Below are 24,360 nucleotides of genomic sequence, written 5' to 3'. Positions count from 1 at the left end.
ATTGATAATGTAAAATGCAGTGTTTTTTTTTTGCATTTTCTTACATAACTTATCTGTGTGTGAAAAAGCTTAAGTCTAAGGGTCTCCTCTCCTCATTAGCATCTCTTATCGGCCCACCCAGCCATCAGTAATCAGGGAAGATCAGTAGAGGCAGGAAGAGCGATGGATGAAGGGAAGAGGCGACGGATAAACTTCCTGTGGAATGTGCCTCGTTTCTCCAGCAAAGGGTGGAGTGCGTCTTACAGACAGAAGAGGGGAGCATTTTACCCTTAAATCATTTATGGTCACAGTACAGCAAAAAGAGCAAGAATATTTCCCTGTGTTAGTAAACAGAGACGGTTGTTTCAAAAGATAAGACTCTTTTTGCCGGGCACGAGGAAATGACATTTAAATTGTAGAGAAAGAGTCACCGGTTGGCATGTCATGGGACTCATTTTCAAATGGTGCATTTCATCATGTATTTGTAATATTCTTTGGTGAGGGTCAAAGGAGGATTACCTTCTCAAATTGATCACAGCAGAATAGAATAGCTATGGTCATGCTGCCTAATATGATCTAAAATAATAAACTTTTAGATCAGTCAAATCAACATTATCCCCCGAGTGTTGAATTGTCTAATGTTTGTTTTGGTTATCGATAGGGCTGGGACGATACACCCATCTCCCGATTCAATACTATCACGATAATTGGATGCCGATTCGATATGTATTTAGATTTTTAAGTAATGTGGTTCTACAAGTATTGCGATTCGATATTCCGAAATCAAAGAATCAAAGAAAAATCAAAGAATAACGACATTTCCGTCACAAATTAGTGATATTTTCTTTGTAATTTATAAGGGACATGTAATGTTTTATACATCTGGTGGATATAATCCAATCAATCTTATTTCCATATATGTATGTAGTATATACAGTTCCCTTTGTTGACGTATTCACATGTATACTTCCGTGGTCGGCTCCATCGGGGCCATTTGAATTTAACATAAATGTCAGTATATGGGTGCTCTACAGTTGTAGCGTCGGCTGATTTGACCACGGAGACGAGAGTGACGGCTGGCTTTACTACACGTTATCGCAATACGATAATGTTTCCTGTCCATGACAGAGTTAGCATGCAGCTTTAGCCATGATGTCTAGCTCTGCTTTTCCTGCAATGTGTGAAACCCAAAGTGTTTCCATACTTTACTGTATGTTTAGTGTTTACCACTTTGGATTTAAAATGTGAAGGTCGTATCTGCTGGTTTCTGCTTGCTATGGCCGGTTTAAAGCAAACATATCGATTCTGGCATTAAAAAATCTATTTCAAAATCGTAAAAAGAAAAAAATCGGGATACATAATCGATTTTTTCTCCCACCCCTAGTTTCTGATGTCTGATCAGAGTGGATTACTGAGCAATCCCAGTGAGAAACTGCTGTCCGTCTCTGTGATAACAGATTCTCTCAGAGTTTACAGAGATGACCCTGAGGGAGATCACCATCCTTGTGGGGAAACTGTCAAAGCAAAGGCCATTTTAATCTCTCCCAGCTTTCTCGTATATAAATACATGTTTAAATCTCTGCATCAATAAAAAATTCACCCCAGCAAATCAACTGAATATGGTTTAATACCACAGTCATTAATAACAGATGTATGCATGTGTGCTGTTAGAACCTGGAGATGCAATATGTCTTCATATTCATTTAGTGGTTCAGCCCCGATTATGTCTTGAGTGGTTTAGGAAATAAAATGAGCACTTTGACAATTCCTTTTGGTTTTAATTTTCTTGATTGAATTTCCTTTCTTTTATCATTAAATTATGTGTGTCCATGCCATCAGTTCAAATTAACTCCAGTAATTCCTTACAGATGATGCCAATGCTGTAATTATTATTATACGACAAAAAAACAAACAAACTGGGAAGTCAGTGCTGATTATAACAGATGCTTACAGCTCAGATGTGGTAAATCTTTCGTGGAAAGTTCACACTGTATTTAGACATCACCACTAGAAAAAAGCTGCTGTTCCCCGGAGTGACCGGAACAGATATCCATACCACTTTCATCCTACAGTACATTCTGGCACTACAGACAGCATTCCTGAAATGTACAACAAAGCCCTGGTGGATTGTAGTACCATCACGCTAACAACTAGTCAGTGGAGACCTTGGAGGCCACTACAACGGCAAAATGGATATGATGGCGCCACCACAACACATGGATAGTTTCATTATTTCCATGTGTGACACGCCTGGTTTGGAGAATCAGCTGTTGTACAGTCATCTTTCTGCATAACGATGGTTCAGATGGTTGAGAAGATATTCTGCACACTGTTTAAGTTTCTACTAACATAAACATCAGTCCAGTCGTAAAAACAGCATTTTTTGTTGAATTAAAAATTACAAAATGTTTCTATATGAGATTTATCATAATGATTATAATGACAAAACAATCCATATCAAAACCAATCAAAATCGTTTTTTCTTCCTCAGATTTGTAGTTTTCACTGTAGCTCTGCCCAAATTTCTCCAACACACTTATACACGTAGTAAGTAAAATAATATTTTTTTGCAAAATTAATAAAGATTTAGTCATATGTTAGGTTAGATAGGTTGCATAGGTTTTCATACAACTCTAAATGACTGGTTTTGTTGTAGTTTCTTTCAGCAAGTGACACAAAGAGGAAAAGTCCTCTGGCACAAACCAAAGTGATGAATGCAAAGTTTCCTGCATTTAACAACGCGGCAATTTTCATCAACTGAAAATCCAACGAAACACCTTTTAATCACCCACAGAGACGCAATCTCTGAGCCAAAATTAGAGGGAACACTGGCTTCACTTTCTAAGATGAAAAGCCCTGTGTGATGAGATGGGACATGCAAGTCTGTTGTTTCTGAGCAACAAGCTACAGTTGGTAAATTTGCTTTCTGTTTGGCGACATGAACTTTCAGCTCGGTTTAATTACTTCTACTGCCAGAATTCCTGTAAGAATCCAATGTCATTTTTCAAGATAATATTACTTTATTATCTTGTGCTTACAGAGATTAGTTGTAAAAGAAACGTATCATTGATTGACACCTAGGCCTAATTATAGAGATGGAAAGCAATTCATCTACTACAGTGACCTATATCGCATTGACAAACCATGTCATATCAACCTAACATTTACGTAAGGGGTTTAGTGGTATTTAATCCTAATGTACGTATACTTTGCCATCAGTACCAGCTCAGTATTATACAGTTAAAATAGCTCAGAAACAGGTTAGATATCTGTATTTGATACACTATATGCAGCGTTGGACAAGTTACTTGACAAATGTAATCAATTAGCCATAACACAAACATTACTCTGAGGTTTAACAAGCAGTCGGCCTACAGTTTGAAGGTATTTACCATACTGTCTATAAAGTTGGACGACATGACAGTGCCCCAAAAGTGACACCAAAACATCTCAATCGCCCCCTGGTGGCGACTAAAAAGTCAAAGTACACGTCAAATAACTTTTTCTCAAAGATAGTTTCTGTCATTTCAGGAAGTTCTTATCATGCTGGTGTATGTTCAAATGTTTTTCTGATAAGTTTGGTTTTAATTAGATATTTGATGCTATATAAAAAGGGGGTGAGACGTCATGATTAACAACTGTGATTGACAGCTGCTCCGAGTGAAGTAGTCGCAGCCAGAGGCTCCGAAACAGTCACGAGTCTGTGTAAAACAACATGTGTCAATTTGATTACAAATGTAGTTATAGAGATATTATGGTGAGTTGTTGTGTCTTTCTTGCCAAACAGCTACCGTGGTGCTAATGCAGCAGTTAGATGGCTCACGCTAACAAGCTGTGGCTGTGCTCGGCTCGTGATTGGCTTGGGCGGGTGTGTGGGCGGGACCTCGATACCGCGGCTCCAGCTCCCCGATCACTACTGCAAAGACTCAGGCTCCAAATGACATGAAAATCTCAAGATGGCAGCTCCTGTATCCGGAATATTTTGGTTTACACTTTTGTAAAGTGGGAGGAAGTGGAGACATGTCGTCCATCTATATTTATATATGCAGTCTATGGTATTTCCTTATCAACAGCTAGTTTAAAGTTAGCTTACTGCATGGAGCACTGCAGACGTCCTGTTTCACACACTCCAACTCTGAAAGTTCAAAAGATCAAAATATACATATGACTTTTGATGCTGTCATGCTAATCTGAATGATGCATGTACATTTCACCCGCACCAGCAGCCAGGGGTCTAATACAAAGAGTACCTACTTAGAGTTGTAAAGGTCAAGCAAGTTCATCACTGAACCTTCATTGCGTGCGTGCAGATGGGAGTTTCGAGCTTCGAGAGGATACTCCGTCAAAGCCTACTTCATGCTTGGCTGAGGGAAAAGGTTGACAAACATAAGACAAATGATCAGTCGCTGTAAAATGAGATGGATGGTGTGAATTGAAGCAGGCATTAAGGGGGTTGTCATGCACATCAGCAATGTTTCCTGAGCCTGACATCTCTCTGAAAATAACACGCAGGTTTCTGGCAGGCAAAGGCCCTCCAGATTGAAATAACAAACTGAGAGGCAGTAGGAGGATAATGCTTTCTCCTGCTGAGAGCCTGATTTCAGGAACAGTTTATATGCCGATGCACGTTTTCACGGCAGATTACTGTAAAGTGGAAAATAATAATTATTGTGGAGATCTGGTAAAGCAATCTAATCATGGCACTGCTTGTTTCGATTCTCGTCCACTCCAGCCCCAAGTATGTCCATAACTACAAAAATAAGACCCAGGCTTGTGCTGATTATATGAAATTGTTTTAATGCAGCTGTTTTTTTTTTTTGTTTTTGCGGAAAAGTATGTATGAAATTGATTTGGAAATTTATATTGACCTAAAACATTGCTACTGATATAGACATAGCCGATGATATAAAATGTGTTCTTCAACAACCGGCACCGTCATTAATGCTACAAACTCACAGTGAGAAGATCCTGGGTGTGAATGTCAACCCCCCCCCCCCCCCCCCCCAACCCTGAATAGGATAGTTACAGTTACACATAATGGATGGATGGATGGATTTTCTTAAAGTTTAAGCCTAACATATGCAAAACAGGTGGATTACAGATGTTGTAGTGCTAGAAACATATCAGAATATTTGATATGAGGATTGGTGACCGGTCCAAAATGTTTGCACATCTTCTGATTTGCCACTTCATGAAAGCAATTTTCTAAAGAATGATTCTGGTTTAATACTTATTTGCATTGTTTAAACCATCATTCTTCTCAGTAATAATAACATGGTACTTCCCAACTTGAACCTACCATACTTGGCATAGTTGTGCACTAGGGCTGTCCTCGACCAAAGACATTCTTAGTAGACTAACACTCATATGATTTTGTCGACTAATCGATTAGTTGATTTAATCAGATCTGTGAAACTGAGTTTCTCCATAAAAGAATCGCACAAAAGCCTCACTTTAAATCTGGGGTTTACCAGAGATGTGCTCATAAGTTTCTCAGAAATAAGTAATTCACCATGAAAAAGCATAAAAAACAACTAACTGACTGAAGAAATCTTAGTCAACTGAGGCCAAAACGACCGATTAGTCGACTGATTATAGTCAACATTTACAGTTTTACCTTCAAATAAAGAGATTTACATTATCTGACAAAACTGTTTGTTTGTTTACAACCTGCTGATGGTACAAAGTTTTTTGCCCCACCTGACTTTTTGCTAGCTATGTTACCGTGTTCCCATATCTCTCTCTTACTACAATGTTGCCATAACTGATCAACATTATGGCCCAAACTACAAAATAGGATCGACGTTGTAATAAACTGAATTTATACTTTAAGTCCCATCGATGAGAGACAAACTTCAGCAAGCGCCCATTCACAAAGCTGTCATTTTAAACTGACCTCGAGCTGGATCATAATGTGTTACAGCATTATAATGATGTCAAAGTTGACTAATTGCTGATGTTTTCATTTGAAGGGGCACAGAGAGGTGATGACCCATCTGCAAGTTTATAGAGACAGAGTAATTGCTTACTAAACAGAAGTAATTGACTGTGTTCAAATAACAAACTAGTGCATGTTGTTGTGGGAAAGCTATCACCTCAAAGCTTGGCTCCACTGTGTGCGTGTCTGGAGCAATGTTTGTCTCCATGTTTTTAATTCATTTTCATCAGCAGGACAGATAAGATTGATCCAGAGGAAATATGTAAAAATACTTACTGTCATTTATAAACAAAAGAGGTTGGAAACTGGATTTTCTTTCTGTCTCTGACGGTTTCAATAAATCACTGTCTCCTCATATTACCTGCTGTTTGATAGAGGGATGTGTTTGTTTCCTTTAGAAGTCAGCAGATTTGATCAAACTAAACCACATAGAAGCAATTTCCTTGTGTTATTTCCTTTGCTGTGGTGGGTTATAAATCATGGTACCAGATGGGTGGGTAAAGTGGTGACAATTTGAGATAACCCCTCTTCCGATTGATCGTTGGTTCTAGGCAGCGTCAGGCTGGGGAAGGATTAATGAAGTATGAGATTGGGCTGAGTGTCCTGAGTGAGTACAGTCACCACAGAAAAGCACCAGAAAGTACACTTTACCTCAAGAGACACACAACAACTCATTTCATCCCACTCTATCTGCTGGCTTTTGACCCGAAGGATCAGCACGTCATTAATGTTATTTAGCCTACTAGGCCAAAACCAAACACTGGCTGCCTTCAGTTGCTGACAGCATGAAGTACATGGTCAGCTTTACTTTTTCCAATGACAACAGCACCTATACAGCGCAATTCAATGTCCTCAGAAGACCATTTCCTGATCTAATTAGGAATGTCTAATGTGTCTTGTTATCATGCCAATTATCATGAGGGAAGAGACCGAGACTGAGCTGAACTGTGCTGGCAGTGTGCCACAATATGTCACTGGCCCTAACAGCGCGGTGGTGAACTCATATCCATTAATGTGATGTAAACCGGAGCTAACAGCTTCTCTCCAGAGATTCGATCATACTTGAATAACCTACCATTACAGGTCCAAAGGCCCAATACACTGGGTCTGATACATTACATTAACACATGTAATACATAACTAAAAATGTCTCTTTATTGATATTATGAAAGTGAAGCAAAGGTCGTCTCTGACAGCACAGCTGCTTGCACAGCTAGAGTTGTTCAAGGCTGTCATTAATGCTCAGATTATGCTCAGGCTGAACATACAGAAAATACTTTATTCTGGGCTATTTTCCAGTACATTTTGTTTAAGTTAGGTAAGGTCGTCATGAAGCAATGCATTCGTAACAGCTCAGTATGAACCAAGGGACATAGAATTAATAGCAAAAGTGAATCAGAAAGTGGCCAATACGCAGATTCTCAGATAGGAGGAAATAATTATCAGAAATTGGTTCATTAACTTTGTATCCAGCAGTCTGAGTAACAATATTATCGATTATGTAATCCCTGATTCAGAGTTATAAGGAAGCACTTATTACCAATTACTAAATAACAATATGTTTCGTTTATGCTGCTGCACAAATAAGCAAACAAGAAGTCTGTTTTAACTCAACATAAGTTTGGCAAAACATACCAACTCACTAAGTCCACTAAGGCCCTGTCTACACGTATGAAGATATTTTTAATAACATATATTTTCCTCTCTGTTTAAAAAAAAGAATATGTCCGCACGACCTTCGTTTTACAAAATATTTCCATCCACACTGGAACGCAAAAACAACTCCAAACAGTCGCCGTAATATTTACATGTAACCACAAGTGAGATTACAAGTTAAGGGTCAAGGAATTTTGTTACCACCCTTCTCACTCCCTTTCTTTCAGCTTCATTACAGTCAGTGCGATAACAGTTATTGTTCATGGGGGGGCTGGGATTCCTGGTCGAACTGCATGACTGTCATCACACTGCTGTCATCAACTGTCTCTTTACATGCATAAATGACAAAAGTGAGGTCATTCAGGTTTATGTCCATAGCCGTTCTGAGTGCTCCAAACCTCGCCTTCAATCGCCAAAAGCACATTCAATCACCATTAGACCAATACAAAGTAACCGGAGCTGTTAAAAATATACGTTTTTTTCTTACCCAAAACTCTGTGTTTATGTGGACGAGGCCAAAATGTAGAGGAAAATATCCGTTTTTAAAAATATCTGTATACTGTACGTGTAGAGAGGGCCTAAGTGGCTTTTCCCCCCCCGAGCTTCAGATGGAGTTTGCTTAGTTGCCATGGAGATGGATCAGTTGACATGCCAGCTCAGTGGTTATGATTTCACCCGCAGGACTGACCCAGAGACTGGCGATGTCGAAACCCAGCATGAGTGCCTGAGAACAAGACTGGAATGTAAATGTGCCAATTCACAAGCAACTGTAAACTGCATTGCTTGGCCTAAAATAACCCCTAGAGGCACTACAAATAAATATATACATTTATGCAACAATCTCTTGTTTTCCTATTTAGAATATATATATATATATACCATGTGTCTCAAGGGAACTAGCCTTTGAAGAGGATAATTGTACTGGGGAGTCCCATTGGTCTGAGCAAAGTTCCCACAAACTCCCTTTGGCCATGACTCTCAGTGTGTGTGTGAGATTAATCATGCTGGCGTAAAGAAACCCAGACATGTCCAAGTTCACAATGTACCCCCCACCCTTCACCCCCACTATCCCCAACCCAAGTCCTTGTTTCCCGTTGTCTCCTCCAGTAAAAACAGGCTTGCGTTATCTCCTGGATTGCTGATAATGCTAGCCGCGCGAATGCAGCACTGTTTGTTCAGCCATTATAGACTGAATTCACCAAAAAAAGCCTCTGTGCTTTGCAGCCACTATCGGGGTGAAGCGTATTACACAAGTCTAAAAACAGATCTGCTCCCCTTGAAATCCATCTGGGCCAGCTGTGCTGAGGCTTACTCCTCGCACTGCTTAATCACAAACATCAGATTTTCATCATATTTCTGAAGCAGCATAATTTATGTGCCGATAAGGACGCAGCGCTCTGGTATGTCGTGATGTCCAATCAGCTCACAGTCTCACTGATGCTGACTCATTACGTTCCTTCGAGTTGGAAAACAAACCGGCTGCAGGTGGATGTGAGGCTTAGGGCAGAAGGTGTAAGGTGAAATGCAGGTTTATCTGATCTGGAATGAAAGCCTGAAGGAATCTGATCATCTGATGTAATGTGTCTGGAATTACAAACGGCGCCTGACTAAAGCGGCATACCATCCCACAGACCCAGGTCACTCCCTAAAGCCCGGGGGAGACAACGCACAGAGAGCAAACACAATACAGTGTTTGGGAAAAGAGAGAGGCTCAGACCACACACTAACAACTACAGCTGTTTTTCTTCTTCTTTTTTTTACAGCGGATATTCTATCGCCTGATCAAAGACTTGCTATTTCTGCTCACTCAGACATAAAAACGTTTGCAGCTAAAGTTAACATTAATGTTGTTAGATAAGCTGACATCATGTAAGAAGTTTGCACAATGTATACAAGGCCTTGAGTCACTTTTGTAAAATCAGTCCTCATAATGTTATGACGTCCCGTCAGAGCGTTCAGAGCTGCCTGGGAATCGGATTCACAGGCGGAACAGATTGCCAGCTTCATCACTCATCTACACCAGGATGGCCAAGAAAAGGGTTACAAAACAAGTCAGTCTCTTTCCTTGAATGTGGCTTTCATGCACAGTGAAATACTTTTTTCCCCCTGCAGTTGAGTTGATGCTGTTGGTTGGAAGGCTTTAGGGTCAAAGCGTGGTCAGTTGCAATCTCGCCATCTGGGCTCTACCTGAACCACAGATGGAGGTTGAGTTTACACAGCACACACACGGCAACACCGTTCATTCAACACGGCGACATGCGGCGCTGGAAATTTCCTTTGTGCCACGATCGCAGCGAGGGTTAAAAAAAGCTCAGTGGGGGAAACTTGATTCACAGCAGTTCTGGAAATTGTCAATGACAAGCATGAGAGTGTGCACCTGTTATGAATTAACAGTTTGATACACTGTCATACAGAAGTGTAGTGTCTACAATGATAACCGCAGCAGTATTTCTGAATAGTATGTGGTATTCATTAAAGGAACAGGTGTGTAACATTTAGGGGGATCTATTGGCAGAAATGGAATATCATTTTCAAAGTATGTTTCTTCAGTGTATATAATCATTGTTTTTGTTACCTTAGAATGAGCCGTTTATATCAACATATGGAGCGGGTCCTCTTCACGGAGCCAGCCGCCATGTTTCTACAGTAGCCCAGAACGGACAAACTAAACACTGGCTATAGAGAGGGCCACTCGTGTTTTCAGTTTCAGTTGGTTGAAATCTGCCACCTCACCGCTAGATGCCGGCAAATCCCACACACTGCACCTTTAAACGACTAAATAACACACCATATTTAATTGTTTTCACATGCAGAGCAGCTCTGTTGGTGATGAGTGATAAAATGGGGATGGAGACAGTGTGACCTCTGCAGTGACAGAGTCGCCCCATCTGCTCAAGGTGAAGTCAGAATCTTACGCAGTCAGACAATACAACATGGGCCAATTAAACTACATGTTACCAACAACAGTTCATATAATATCTTACGAATAGTTATTTCTCTTTTTTCGTGTGTTTTCCTATGAATGTCCAGCAACACGTGTCAATTTATGCTCCTTACATGCTTACAGTCTTTTCAAAATAAACTTTCGTCTTCCCAGGAAACAACTTGTTTAGGTTCAGGAAAAGATTGACTTGGTTAGGTTTAGGAAGAAATCGTGGTTTGGGTTAAAATAACTACACTTGAAATACTTGGTTACATTAAGGCAACTAGTGGCATAACATAAGTGTGGATGATACGTGACTTACACAGGGTACAAACAACGGTCTAAATCCAGTGTTTTTTGACCCACCCATACACCCTGACCTCCTCCCTACGCGTTTGTCGCTCTTCATACTTCCTGGTTCGCGATTACGTGGATTACATATGAATTGATTCCGTGGGATATATACGAATTACAGTGCATTTCTTTTCGTAGGTATATATACGAATGGTGAATATATACAAAAACACCAAACCGTTGGACCCTGTTGTATTCATTAACACCCAGCCTACCTCTAAAGCATCAAATCGTCTGTGGCGTAATGTTGGACCTGCCCTCCTAGCATCAGGGATCCATCATGGTGGGGGGGGGGGAATAAGGGAATACTGGAGACAACCACACAGGCAGCAACCCAGGAAGCTCTAACTCAAGAAGGAAGCATCAAGCGTGATCTCACTCTCAGATTAAGGAGGAATTCAATTAGAGGAAAGTCTGTGACAGAAAGAGTGAGAACAGCAGAGTGAGACAAGAGAGGGATGGAAGGAAAATGTTTAATTTGCTATGTAAAATCTACCTCGGAAATACAGTATGAAATTGTCCTTGCAAAACCTTTTGACTTTACTGTTATACAGTATGACCAGTTCACTTGCAGACTTAAAGACCATGAGCTCACTCTAATCCAGTCCAATTCGGAGACTGAAAAAGAAAGAACAGCTCTCTCTGGTTCCCATGGCTCGCTGTAGATGCCTGCATTAACTTTCTTTATGCAATAAGAAGAGTGGGTGATCCAAAACTGCATGAGAAATCACTGAAGCATATTTAATGTACTTTTTATTGGTGTTGTTAACTCCAGCAGAACTCATCTCTTTCAGTACACTCTCACAAAAACAAGCTTTCTCATCCACTCAAAGTGGCCAACAGACAGGATAATCAGATAACTTTATTTGATTTAAACTGCAGGGTCTCTTGGCAGTACATGTGCCTCTGGCTTTTGGTGGGAAGGTCCTCTTTGCAAAAATCACACAATTTCAAGATTAGTTACTGAGCTTAACGTGAAAAAAATGGTGTATGAACAAATCTTTTCACTTTAGCTTGTTGCATTCTTCACCTCACAGTCCCTATAGACACACTGAGGATAAACCATCATTACAAAATGGTTTGTGCATGCTCAGGACTCAGGGGCAATGATTTGGAAAAACAGCAGATCTATAGCAAAATTATTATTATTATAATCTTATTGTGTACTTATTATCATTCCAACTTAAAGTGAATGACGTAGCCGTGGGAAAGCAATGGATAAAGATCCAAGTGGCAATTCACTTCAACTCTAGGTAGTCATTGAAACACTGTTCCCATTTCTTTTGTAACACTAATTAGGTTCATTGAACCTGGGTCTGTCCTTGGAAAGCCATTCTATAACCAAAACTATTTTCTCATGGCATGCAACAAAAACAACAACAGAAAAACGAGGAAAACGGGACTTGAGGCTCAATCACAAGAATATGGAGAAACTGTTGGAGGCGTAAACATGGAAAACACAGAATTTATTTCTTACCTCAGTCCAATATGTGTAGCACAAGAGCAACAGATCATTTAAATATAATACTGTTGACAGAGCTGATAAGCTTAAGATACATATAAAGAGTCACATCGAGAGAAGGCAATTGCTTCCATATCTCAGCAAACAACTTCCCCTTGGCTATTAGGTGCCCATTTAGCCTGGCGCTGCTATTTAGTGCCATTAAAATAAGTTCATAAGGGGACAATTCTTCTGCTAACTCCAGGTCTAATCTGCCGGCACCAGGCTGCTGCAGCAGCAATGGGAGGTGGAGATTTCTGCAGCCGACAGAGTGAAGGGCAGAGAAACGCATTCATGAAGGATTGAAGTTGTTGGTTGGGTGGAAACTCTGCACAGAAAACTGCTCTAAAGATTAATTTCTTGCTGCATACTGTAACATGAGCCTAACATCCTATTTAAGTTGTGGCTCATGCAGAGTAGGCTTTTAGGGCAAATAAAGTCTGAAGATACGGAGACAGCTAATAAGTTCTAAGTTTTCACAAATATTACAAGTCAGAAAGTCTTTAAAGATGTTTTTATCTTTTTTTTTTTATGTAAACAATGGTTCAAATGACTGTGTGTATGGGAAAGGGGTTGCGCATAGTAAACAAACCTACAGGAACACCCTAAGCTTTACGGAGTGTTTTAGCATCTTTGAGCTCATTGTTTTGGTTTTGAGGCCCGAAACTTAACTGTTCCAGATGCAGATGATTGTGTTTTTTCTTTCTTTCATTTTTTCTTTTTACATAGCTGAGTCTTTACGATGCAAAATATGCTAAGTGTGTTACTATTGGAGCGAGTCTTATGTTCCCTCAACCCTATGTTCTGTCAGATCAGTACCTCCGCCGGTGCCATTGCCATTGTTCTGACGGTCCATTATTCCGAAACCCTAATAAACCAAAAACCCATTTGTCCGACAGCCTTTTATCCTGAAAACAAATGCCCATTGCTCTGAAAATACTTCCTATCGCATTTCTTTCCTACTATGGCGAAGGCATGACCCACCTTACTCTGCCTCTGATTGGCTTACTGTAATATTCTTACCCTAACCAATTTCACTCCTCGTGCCAAAACCTACCAAACCCAACCAACGAAGGCAGCGAATACTTGTCAGACTGTCAGTTATTGGATATTGTTAGCACGAAATCTCAAAAGGTTATAGACAGATTTAACATGGGCCAAGGATGATGATGAGGGAACATGGAATTGAAGGAACATAGAACCTAATTTGGGATGTACAAAAAGTTCATGAGGGACCATAGGCCTAACCCCATTATGATGCAAGACCTGCATGGTGCTGTCTTTATTTATTTTTAAGGTCAAAACCTCAAGTCTCAGAGCAGTCAAGTCCAAATACAGACTCAAATTAAGTCCTCATTTGTGTGACGGAAGTCTCATTCAAATCAAAGGCACATTTATCAAAAGGCCCTGGGTTGTCATTTCCAAAGAACATTTTGAGAGATCAGATTTCTATCTCTGCTTCACCCGGTATCACACATTAATATCTGATATGTTTCTACAGCAGCCACAGAGAAACACACAGGAGGTGGTCCTGCCCACCTGATCACACTGCCATTAGCCTGCTGCTGATAAGATGGCAATTACAGGAACAATCAAAGTCTCAATGACATGTAATTCCATTAAAATCCGTCCCACTGTCCAAAAATGTTATCAACATTGTGCTATCGTGGTTCCATTTCCCACTTCTCTACCTTTTGGCTGACCTTGTCGACACCACTTGCATCAAACATGAGCCGCACAAACACTTTGCCTCGTAAATTTATGCAGCAAATTTCCAAAGAGAAAGAAGGTGCATATCCATGTAGATGAAATATAAAATCCGTCTGACACTCTGCTACATTGTCTGGTTTTAGTGAGGTGTCTAATGGTGTGGATGTTGTTCCATGTAGTGCACAAAGCAAAGGTTGAGCATTTTATGCCAATTTCTCTATAAAAAACAGCAGCATAAACTACAGTCTGGCTCAGTGACAAGGCAGTATCTCTAATGACTTTGGGATAACATGTTTCTCCAGGCGTGTTGTTGTTTTTTTCCCCCCACATAATGAGAATTGGTTTCCCCTAAGCAATGAGATGTCCTATTTGCATTTTTGGGCTGGCACTCAACTGGCTTTGCCGCAGAGGAAGAACCAAACACAGTCAGGGACCGGGCTGTTCTATTTTAAAAGTCAGAGGAACAGGTCTAAGCTCGTCGACTGCCTACATATACCATTAGCAATGCCAGCAATGTTCCAAAGCAAAAGGAAGCCGGCTGAAGAGATGCTATCGCATGGCGCGCTCTTATGTTTTCATGCCATTCGTGTCCCTCTGCTGTCTCGACCTCAAGACTAAAACCCTCTCCTACCTATCTTCTCCTCCACCCACGCGTTCTGACATTCACATCTATCCTTTCTGCTCGCTCCGTCTCCCCAGTGCAATTCAAGCATAAACTGGCCGGTCAAGATTCTTGCAGGAAACGTTGCATGAGAAAGCAGTGTCGAGGTGTGTCCTTCTAATCTTAGTCTGACTGGCATTGAGGAGGTGAGCATGTCAAGGGACTTGCGTGCAACACAGGAATTTAGGAACAAAGGAAGGCAGATGCCGTCTTCCCCCCACTAAAGCCCCCTGGGATCACCAATTAGAGATACTGTCATGAAGCTTTCCCAAAGTAATAACACAGACCATGATTTTATTTCAAGAAGCATAATTCCAAAAAAATAAAGTCATAACACTACAGCATGTTGTCCTTCTCAATGAGGGATCATTCAGTACTAGATTACACAACCCAGTTCCCCTTCCTCTACATTTCCTTTCCTCAGCTTTATCTTCAATCAGCATGTTAAGCCTTATTACAATATGCTTTACATGGCGCCAGGGGCTGAGCCCGTTAACACAGTCTTAAAGGTGCAGTCACACTAGTGGGCACCAATGGAAATTAGCTTGACCCCTTACTCTCTTTCATTGAACGCTTCGTGGAGCTGAGGGGAACGGCAAAGTTGGGTGATAATTCTCTGCGGGACCATCAGTACCAGCCCTTTCACATACAAGTAGGCATGGGTGCCAATTTTAATATTAAAAATATTGATTATAGCTGCTTTAACACTTCTACGAGTTTAATTTATCCATCCTTATTTCAAGAGCTCAAGACTTGAGGGTGGAACCATGTCAAAAGGTTCTCAGATTATATATCCTGGTTATAACAGGCTTTAAGCTTGTATTGTTTGATGAGGCAGTGATATGCAGAGGGTAGGAGCAATTATGGGGTGAAAGAAATGAATAGGATTGATGATTAAGTCTTATTTTGATGCAAAGATTACATTAGCAGGAATGTAGCACAACATGGAGGTGAAGACTGTTTATTTAAATGTGAAAGTAAAAAAAGTAAAAATATTTTGCCCCTACAATGAACGAATAATGGTGATAAATGATCATGATCTCAATACTGATAAAAATAATCATGAATATCATTTTGGCCATAATCATGACGCCCTGAGGATGAAGAAATTCCATTTAAGATAGATTCTGCAGTTGCTATAGGCTTAAAAATGCATGGCCTCCATTTTCTTATTTCCTATTATTCTATGGTCTGTGTATTTAATTACAGATTGAAACAAAATGCATGCTAAATAAATGCTGACATCCGCAATGTGAGGAGAAAGGCATGGACATGCAGAGTTAAAAAATTAAATTAAATCAAATTATTTTTAAGTAAATCAAATTAATTTTAAAAATCAAGTCAAGTTTTAAAATACAAAAATTAAATCAAATGACTTTCAACAATTAAAAAAAACAAGTTAAATCAACTTATTTAAAAAAATTAAATAAAAAAAAGTTAAATCAAATTAATTTTAAAAATTAAGTTAAATCTAATTAATTAAAGAAAAAATCAAATTAAGTTGCTGGTTTTGGTGAGAAAAACAAAGCCCTAATACAGAGACTATTTTCCGATGCATAAGGCCAAAGAGGAACATTATTAACTGCGGCAAACATAAAAGGTTTTTGGTTCGATTAAAAAATAAAAATACAATCAATCTTACAAGAGAAAGCTGAAATACGATATAAATCCAGGATGAGAAAAAAAAATCAGTCTACCATCCCTTTAGCAAAAAGAAAAAGCACATAAATCTCCCCCTTCCCTATTCATTTTCATACAGTCCCTTACAATACATGACCCAGCCATTCTTCAACTATTAGACAGATTTCCTCCCAGCCCAGTGCTCTGACCCTCCTCCACTCACCCCTCCCATCTGAGATCAGTGGCTTGTAATTGACTTGAGAGTTATGTTATGTGTTCACAACAGAGATCACATTAGGCACTAGTTACAGTAAATATTATTGTTTGTAACCAAGCCATTGTAAGATTCCTCAATACTATACTTGACATTGAAAATGAAACGAGATTTCTATTGATCAAGGTGCATCATTGCCTTCTCTTATAGCAATAGATTCTGTGTTATTGCTTGACAGGTATTATTTATGTTTGGTTATTAAGTCTGACTTGCCTTTCTCTAATGTTGCCTGGTAGCATCTGACAGAAAATCATAGTCATTTTTAGCTTTCGTTAAAAAAGCCTTGGCACAAATCTTATCAACTTGGTAGCTATATTTTCAAAACAATCAACACGGCACAGTGGTACATGGAGACCAAGACCACTTCTGTTGGCTTGTTTTTTAAATTGTCATCTTGATATTAAATACATGTTCTTCTTATGTCAACATAACCGATCATATTATCAGTGTGCAGAAAGACGTGGCTGGTGTAGCGTACACCAGATGAGATTGAATTTGGCACCATCTCAAAATGGCGAGTTGGCAGCAGTATGCACACGCTGCTCAACTGAACATGTCAAAATGTTCAAACAGCCTTGTTCATTATTCCCCGGTACACTGTCACCTGCAACTCGTCAAAAATGTGATGTGATAAGTTGCAGGCCACATTAATGTTGGTTTACTTCCATCGATTTATTCATTAAATTAAGTAATACCTGCTAACTAGCTGAGTCAGGAGGAACCCCTAAAAGAAGTGGTGTGTTAGTCCTAACTTCTAAGGACTATTTGGATCTAAAACTAATTTACAAAACATTTTAGCACTAAAAGTAACTTCAAAGTCTAAAAGATGTTAGAGGCAGTTAGAGGCAGTCCAAAGCTGCTAAGTCACTGACCTGCTTACAATGCTGCAGGTAATGTGTCTCACAATATAAATACATTTCTTAAATGACCTAATCTTTCAAATTAAATTCACTTAATGTTTTTACATTAATTTGACTTAATTTTTTGAGGTATAGTATTAATCCTTGTTTCTAAAAACAAGCAAACAAAAATGATAATCTAGTTAATGTGTGTGCATTTTATCTTTGTTCAGCTTCTAATCTTAAATTTAAAGACATTTGGATTCAACTCTATGGAAAATTTTAAAAAACTGTTGTGGGGTTTCAATTGGAGAAAATAAATGTATAGTATATTACTGACAAACTGTATAATGACTTATTCCATGGGAACACACGACGCACATACTTTATATACTACAGATAAAAGATACACATCATTGACTTGCATAGGTTTGTCCCCACTCTCCTGGGATTATCTGCTACTCTGCTACTTTCCATGGAGGTCATTCCCAGCATATATGGGTCTTCCCCCGTGAGAGTAATCTGTACATATTTAATTCATATACTGTAGCTTTTGTATAGATGTATGCAGTGCTTATGCGTGGGTGTTGGGATGTAGTACATAGGGGTTAAGGTCATTAAGGTTAAGAGATGAGGGTTCAGCCTAAGGTTAGTCAAGGCACACTATTTTTACTGAACAAAGATGTACGTGTACTAGTGCGAGTGAGTGCAGCATACATGGGTGTGTGCTTGTTTCATCTGTTCTATGAGGCGAATCTCCACGTATTAATTGTAAAGAAGTCCTGGTTAAAGATAGACCGCAGCTGCATGAAAAACAGCTTTCTCCAAGAATCATTCAGAGAGCTGACCCTTAAAATACAATAAATGACTTGGTCTATAATGAGGCCACTTAATGTGGGTGGTGTGGTGCAAGGCAAGATACAATGACCTGCCTTGAAACACTGTGGCTAGAGGCACTGTGCTTGCAAACGTACATGACAAGTGTGTGGAAACATTTGGTTAGGTCAGTCAAAAGGGGTTCTGTGAGTCCAAATAAGGACTGTTTATGTCCTTATTACAAAAAAAAAAAAACATCTTAAGGCTGATTGACGGGCTTCTTGTGTCTTAATTATTATACAGTGGACTCCATGCAGCCAGAGAAAATGGGTGGTACACCTTGTTTATTAAGCAAGGCCCAAACTGCTCAGTCACTGCGCTGGGCTGTGACATTATAGTCTGGAAAATGTATGACTGTACACACTGTGTATTGGAGCATGGCAGCGCGTCACTCCAGGTAATGTCTGCACAGTGTCTCATTTTTCACTAATGTTTGGAATATTAGAGCAGGGCGACGGGAGTTTGCTGTGCAAAATGGCCACTGTGGATAGACACAAAGGTATTAGCTTGGAACAATTTAAACACATGAATATACAAATGTGGTATAAATCGACTGGTTTCAATTCCACATGGTGCCACAACATGAAATCTCTTGTATCTTTAGATTGTGATCATTTGGAGGGTAGGGATGACTGGATAACAAGGTGATTCCTAGAACTATCCGTATCTTACCATCTTGAACATGATGTTCATAATGTTGAGTCTGTTCAAACCTGTTCCAGTTTAACAAACAAATTGCTCTGCGCTCATTCAACAACTATTAAAGTGTGTTCTCAAGTCTCAGGGACCACATTTCCTGAACGTGCAACTGTGGTGCTTAAATTATCATTGGGGGTAATTGTATTGTATCATCAATCAGGGGATTAGCAGCCACAGTAATGATTCAATAAATGAAAAGATGTATATACATTATAGTATATTGTATAATTTGAGTAAAAATAAGCAATTAAAAAAAAACAGAAAACAGAATGTAAACAATTGTTTGGCTTTATAAATATACATACAGTATGTGTCGACTATAAGGGGGATCAGTGGTTAGCACTGTTGCCTTACAGCAAGAGGCAACAGTGCTACCGGTCGAGGCAGATGGCCGCCCACCTAGAGCCGGGATCTGCCCAAGGTTTATACCTGTCAAAGGGGAGTTTTTCTTGCCCCTGTTGCATAAGAATGCATGCTCAAGGGGGGGATCTCTTGTTGGATCTCTAAATTATAGAGTACGGTGTAGACCTACTCTATATAAAAAGCATCTTGAGATAACATCTGTTATGATTTGACGCTACATAAAAATAAATTGAATTGAATACATTTGATTCAAAGACTGCTCAAATCATGGTGCCTTTGTGCAGAAAATTCTCTCCTGGGTTTCCTACCACAGTTTACATGACAGGTGAATTGGAAACTTAAAATTGGCCATGAGTGTGAGTAGCTTTTTGCACAATATGTGTTAAGAGGATAGACTCAGCCTCGGTATTCCCTGACTCGGGGTATAGATAACGGATGGATGTTGACTGTGTTGGAAATACAAGCTAGGAATATGGCCCTGTGGGGTTTAAGATCATTCCCTATATTGTATCTTGCATTCAGCACACACATGAGGATACTATATACTGCAAAGTGTGGTAAACAATAGCAATGTGGCAGAGGAGAGGAGGTTCACAATGATGAAAAAAATGCAGGTCTTTAAAAAGCTTTGCAAATGTTTAATGAGGTGGGAAATGTATTAAACATGTCTATTGAGCCTTAAAAAGTACACACACTATTACCCATATTTGCTCTGTGCTGTTGTTGTGCCCCTATTTTACTTCCCTACGCTCAATTAACTGTCTGGTGTTTTGCCTCACATTCTTCTTTTGGACTGAAGAGTCACAACTCCGGTTATCAAGACTTCCCATGCGGCTAATCTTTATCTGGCATGTTTACCTGACACCTACTGGTGGATCTCGCCTGGAACGCCATCAATAATTCAGTGAGATCACAGGTGGTAACGAACAATTATGGTGATTAATGTCAACTAAACTCCCAGCGGCTGCAGAGGACCAACATGCTGCTGACCCTAGCAGTAGTCATTGATCCCCACAGGACCAGATAAGAGCTGAACCAGAGCCCTCCTCTCTCTGTCTGTGTGTCTCGGTCTCTGGCGCCAGCACCCTGCACTCCTGCCTTCCTCACTCTGACACTGATGCAGAGGATGATCAGGAGCAATGCTCTTGTTTTATTAAGATATAAAGCCAGTGTCTGACTCTAATTTACTGTTTGCCTTTAAGCAATCATGGCAGACCTTAATGTCAGTATGGATTTTTAATAGCATGTTGTAATGACCGTCGCCAACAGTCTCGCAGATTTATAACCTGGTAGTAGATGGGAATATCACAAGCAGCAGGACAAAGCAGGCCATATTTATTTTTGTTTCAGTGTTTACCAAATGGAAATGCCAGCACGGATATCATTCGTAATGTGTCGTGACAGCGCTTTGCTTTCAAAAACTAGCCGAACAACATACTCCATCCATCGACTGGCCTGCTGCCTGTTGCATGTGTCTTGTTTTGCACACAAGGTAACTATTGGTCATTAGGTTGTGGCCTGTGAGCACTCCCAAAGAAAACACAAGCAACGCATCCTACGTGTTAAAGAATGGACATTTAATTAACAGGCTGCCTATAGGAGAGACGTTATGTTGGAGGATTTCACTTAGTAGACAGTACTGAAGTAACATAAAGGCACCAACCTCCTCCACATACACATGTATGACACACATCATCATATGTTTTATGATGTGTACAGTACATGCACAGACAAATGTCATTGCAAACAGCAAATTGCTGACGGAGCAGCCACTGCAACTATGTTAAAAAAATAAACCACACATCAGAATAATCTTTTCTCTGGGATCTGTTACGGCCCTGAACAGGAATTTAAAAAATGAACAGATGGCTGCACAGTGCACAACCAGAATTATAGACTTTTCTTTCATTATAATCAATTAGTGAATTGACCGGTGAAAAAAATGTTTATAAAATAAGTTATTAATTATTAAAATTATGCATTATAAAACTTAAAGTAAAAAAAATCTCTTAAGTACATTGTTAGTTTAATTTTAAAATGGAAAAGGAAAATTACTTTGAAAAATAACTTTTTGTTATTCCATTTACTAACGTGTCTTGCCGGCTTTGACATTTACAGCTTCCATTTTGTGATTGATCTAAATACATCTCTTCTTAGCCAGGAGTCTGGCCAATCAGAGCTCAGAATCATTAAACGTGCTGAAAGTCTATAATTATGCAAGTAGCGCACTCTGGGCTCCATCATACTTGACTTGGCTAAAAATTGTAAAAACAAAGAAAATATCATTAATGGAATAATTCAACATTTGGGTAAATAAGCTTATTTGCTTTCCGGAGAAATGAGAACAATCTTCTTCTCTTCCTCACCACCAAAAAGCAGATAAGCGTATTTCCCAAAATGTCAAACTATACCTTCACAGAATACTGAGCGTTGTATCACTGAAGGTGTACAATAAATACATTTTGATGAAACATGCCAATGAGGTGGATGCAAATTTTGCTATTAAATGTAATCACAAAGGCATATTATAAAGACAAGCAGGAGACATTTGTGCTTTGAGATGTGGATTATGCAAAAGGGGCTGTCAGTATTGCTCAGAAATCAATACATTTTCATTCACTGTACGAGCATGAGCCTGTGACTGGAAGCATTGGTATGCATTCAGTGTGGTTTTTGAAATGAAATACTTAAGATGGCCCCAAAAATAGCTTCACATTGGTCTTGGAAGTCTCTCCTGAGAGTGCATGGAGGGACATTCCCTGTATACAGCCCCCAGAAGAGACTCAATTAAATCTCAGCATGTGGTTCCACTCAGAGCATAATGAGTGCGATTTACCCACGACATGATAGTTGTGGAAGGCTGAACAGCTCGGCCTCTAAACCACCCTCCTCTCACCTCAGCACATGATCTCATACTATATATCTGCTGGCCGGACAACTGCTTTTGAGCTTCGACTCCCACAGGATGCACACAAGGAAGAAATGTTCTCTGGTCAAATTTAATTTCCGCAATTCATTATCCTCAGATTCTTGACATATGTCAAAATACATGTTATGCTTATTATTATATTAAAATGATAATTAGATTTAATCTGGATTTCGATCACAGTCCTTAAACATGTAGGATCATGAACAGATTGTGCGGTCGGATTAAAAGTGGATTCTTTTGTAAATGGAATAGCTTGACCCCTTTTTGTATTGCATGTTCACACTCATACCGCTGGCTCCTGTTCTACTTTTGTTTGACAGGTTGAAGACATTAAATGTCTGTCTCTCTTGTCTCCTCCCGGAAAAGAAATGGTCGGCACTTCGGCAGACCCAAACAACACCTTGAGGAGCCATTCAATTGAAAGATCCACATCTTGTGTTTAACAAATGGCCTGCTATCATTCCTGCTGAATATGAGCAAACTGATGTCGGCAAGATTTATACCCTCAGGCTTTCTCCATTGGCATGAGTGGGAGAGTGACTGCGTGGACTTTTCCTATCATGGGAGTGTTGGCACTGACCAGATGGATTGCGTTGTGAATTGAAATGTAAGCTTGTAAAGTCCAGATGGCTGCCACGGATCAGGCCTTCCCTATATGCTGTTAGTCTTGACAGAGAAATACCAGAAGTTTTTTGAATACGAGCTGATTGGAACATATCGCCTTTGAGGTTTCCATGGAGAGGAGGGAAACATTCCCAGGGTGCAGTGCATGTGGGGAGTGAGCGTGTAACAAACAGGCTTTCTAAAGCTTTATGACTGCTCTGGTGATTTACAGCCTGCCATCATGAACTGAGTGAATCCCGGACTGTACTGCACCCTGCAAATCGTTTTGTTTTTTTCCCCAGAGGAAGTATGCAGGTGCTGTCAAATACATCTCCAAAAGTTTCAAATCAATTCACACAAAGCAGGGAACAAGTGAGGGTGTTGCAGACATTTTTAGTGAGGAGGCAGTGGTGGACTCAAGGGCCCTCTTTGATGCCCCTAGGGTAGATAAAACATGATAAACAGCCCTCTAGGGCACCGTTGCAGTAGATAAAATATGATAAAGTGACCACTAGGGTGCCCTTCCAGTAGATAAAACATGATGAAGTGCCCTCTTAGGGTGCCCTTCCAGTAGAGACGATGTGATAAAATACCCTCTAGGGTGACTTATCAGTGGAGAAAATGTGATAAGGTGCCCTCTAGGTGACCTATCGGTGGAGATAACATGATAAAAGTGCCCTTCCAGCAGAAAAATGTGATGCAGTGCCCTCTAGGGTGGCCTTAAAATGGAGAAAAAAGTATGCAGTGCCATATAGGCTGCCCTACAGTACATGCTAGAAAACTTTCTTTGAGCTGGTGCCCCACCACATGCAGCCTGAGTCCGCCACTGTGAGGAGGACTATGTTAATCTGAAGGATATGCACATGATTAAACAGATCAGACATCACACATTTGGCCTTAATTGGTCAATTAAATCATACATGTATGTAAGGGAAATCACAAACTAAAAATGTATAAAGTTATTCTTGCAAATGACTTATTATGCAATATTTACTCTGTAATGGTCAGAAAGCTGTCGCGCCCGATTCCACTATCAACAACTCTTCTTGTGCCAGCTGCCATGCTTGACTACATTAGGACCAGGTCCTGGTCCACCAAAGGCATCTTCTCACGCAAAGACAAATGAGCATTTATCAAGCTGTCAGCTCCACAGCAGTGACAGAGGGGAGGGGGCAGAGGGGCCTCTTGGTCATCAGCGCCAGTGTTTTGCTTTTGCCCATTTTTCCCTTTTGTGAATGTACTCACAATTCCACAACTTCCTGTCAGATTAGGGACAAAGTGACTCAGACTAAAAAAATAAAAAGCCATTTAAATCTAAATGGGGCAAAAGGGAAGGGAGACCTTGCGTATATGTTGGCAGACAAAAGCATGCCACAACATAATTTGATTAAACATCTATTAGATTCTCTCTCAAGACCGTTTGTTTTAGGAGTGA

General features: G+C 39.9%; 1 long non-coding RNA gene across 2 annotated transcripts in view; it reads right to left on the bottom strand.

Annotated features, from left to right (window-relative positions):
* Positions 1-1,268: 1,268 nt before the first annotated feature.
* The window catches only part of LOC141769398 (uncharacterized), a 52,202-nt gene continuing 29,110 nt past the window's right edge, over positions 1,269-24,360 (bottom strand). For both annotated transcript variants that reach the window (XR_012594291.1, XR_012594292.1), the window contains 2 exons: positions 4,234-4,343; positions 1,269-4,114 (listed from right to left, as the gene is read on the bottom strand). This is a non-coding gene — a long non-coding RNA (uncharacterized LOC141769398). The remainder of the gene's footprint in view (positions 4,115-4,233; positions 4,344-24,360) is intronic.

This window comes from Sebastes fasciatus, chromosome 6 (assembly GCF_043250625.1).
Source record: "Sebastes fasciatus isolate fSebFas1 chromosome 6, fSebFas1.pri, whole genome shotgun sequence".
Lineage (NCBI taxonomy): Eukaryota > Metazoa > Chordata > Actinopteri > Perciformes > Sebastidae > Sebastes > Sebastes fasciatus.
This window is presented reverse-complemented; position numbering and strand designations above follow the sequence as displayed.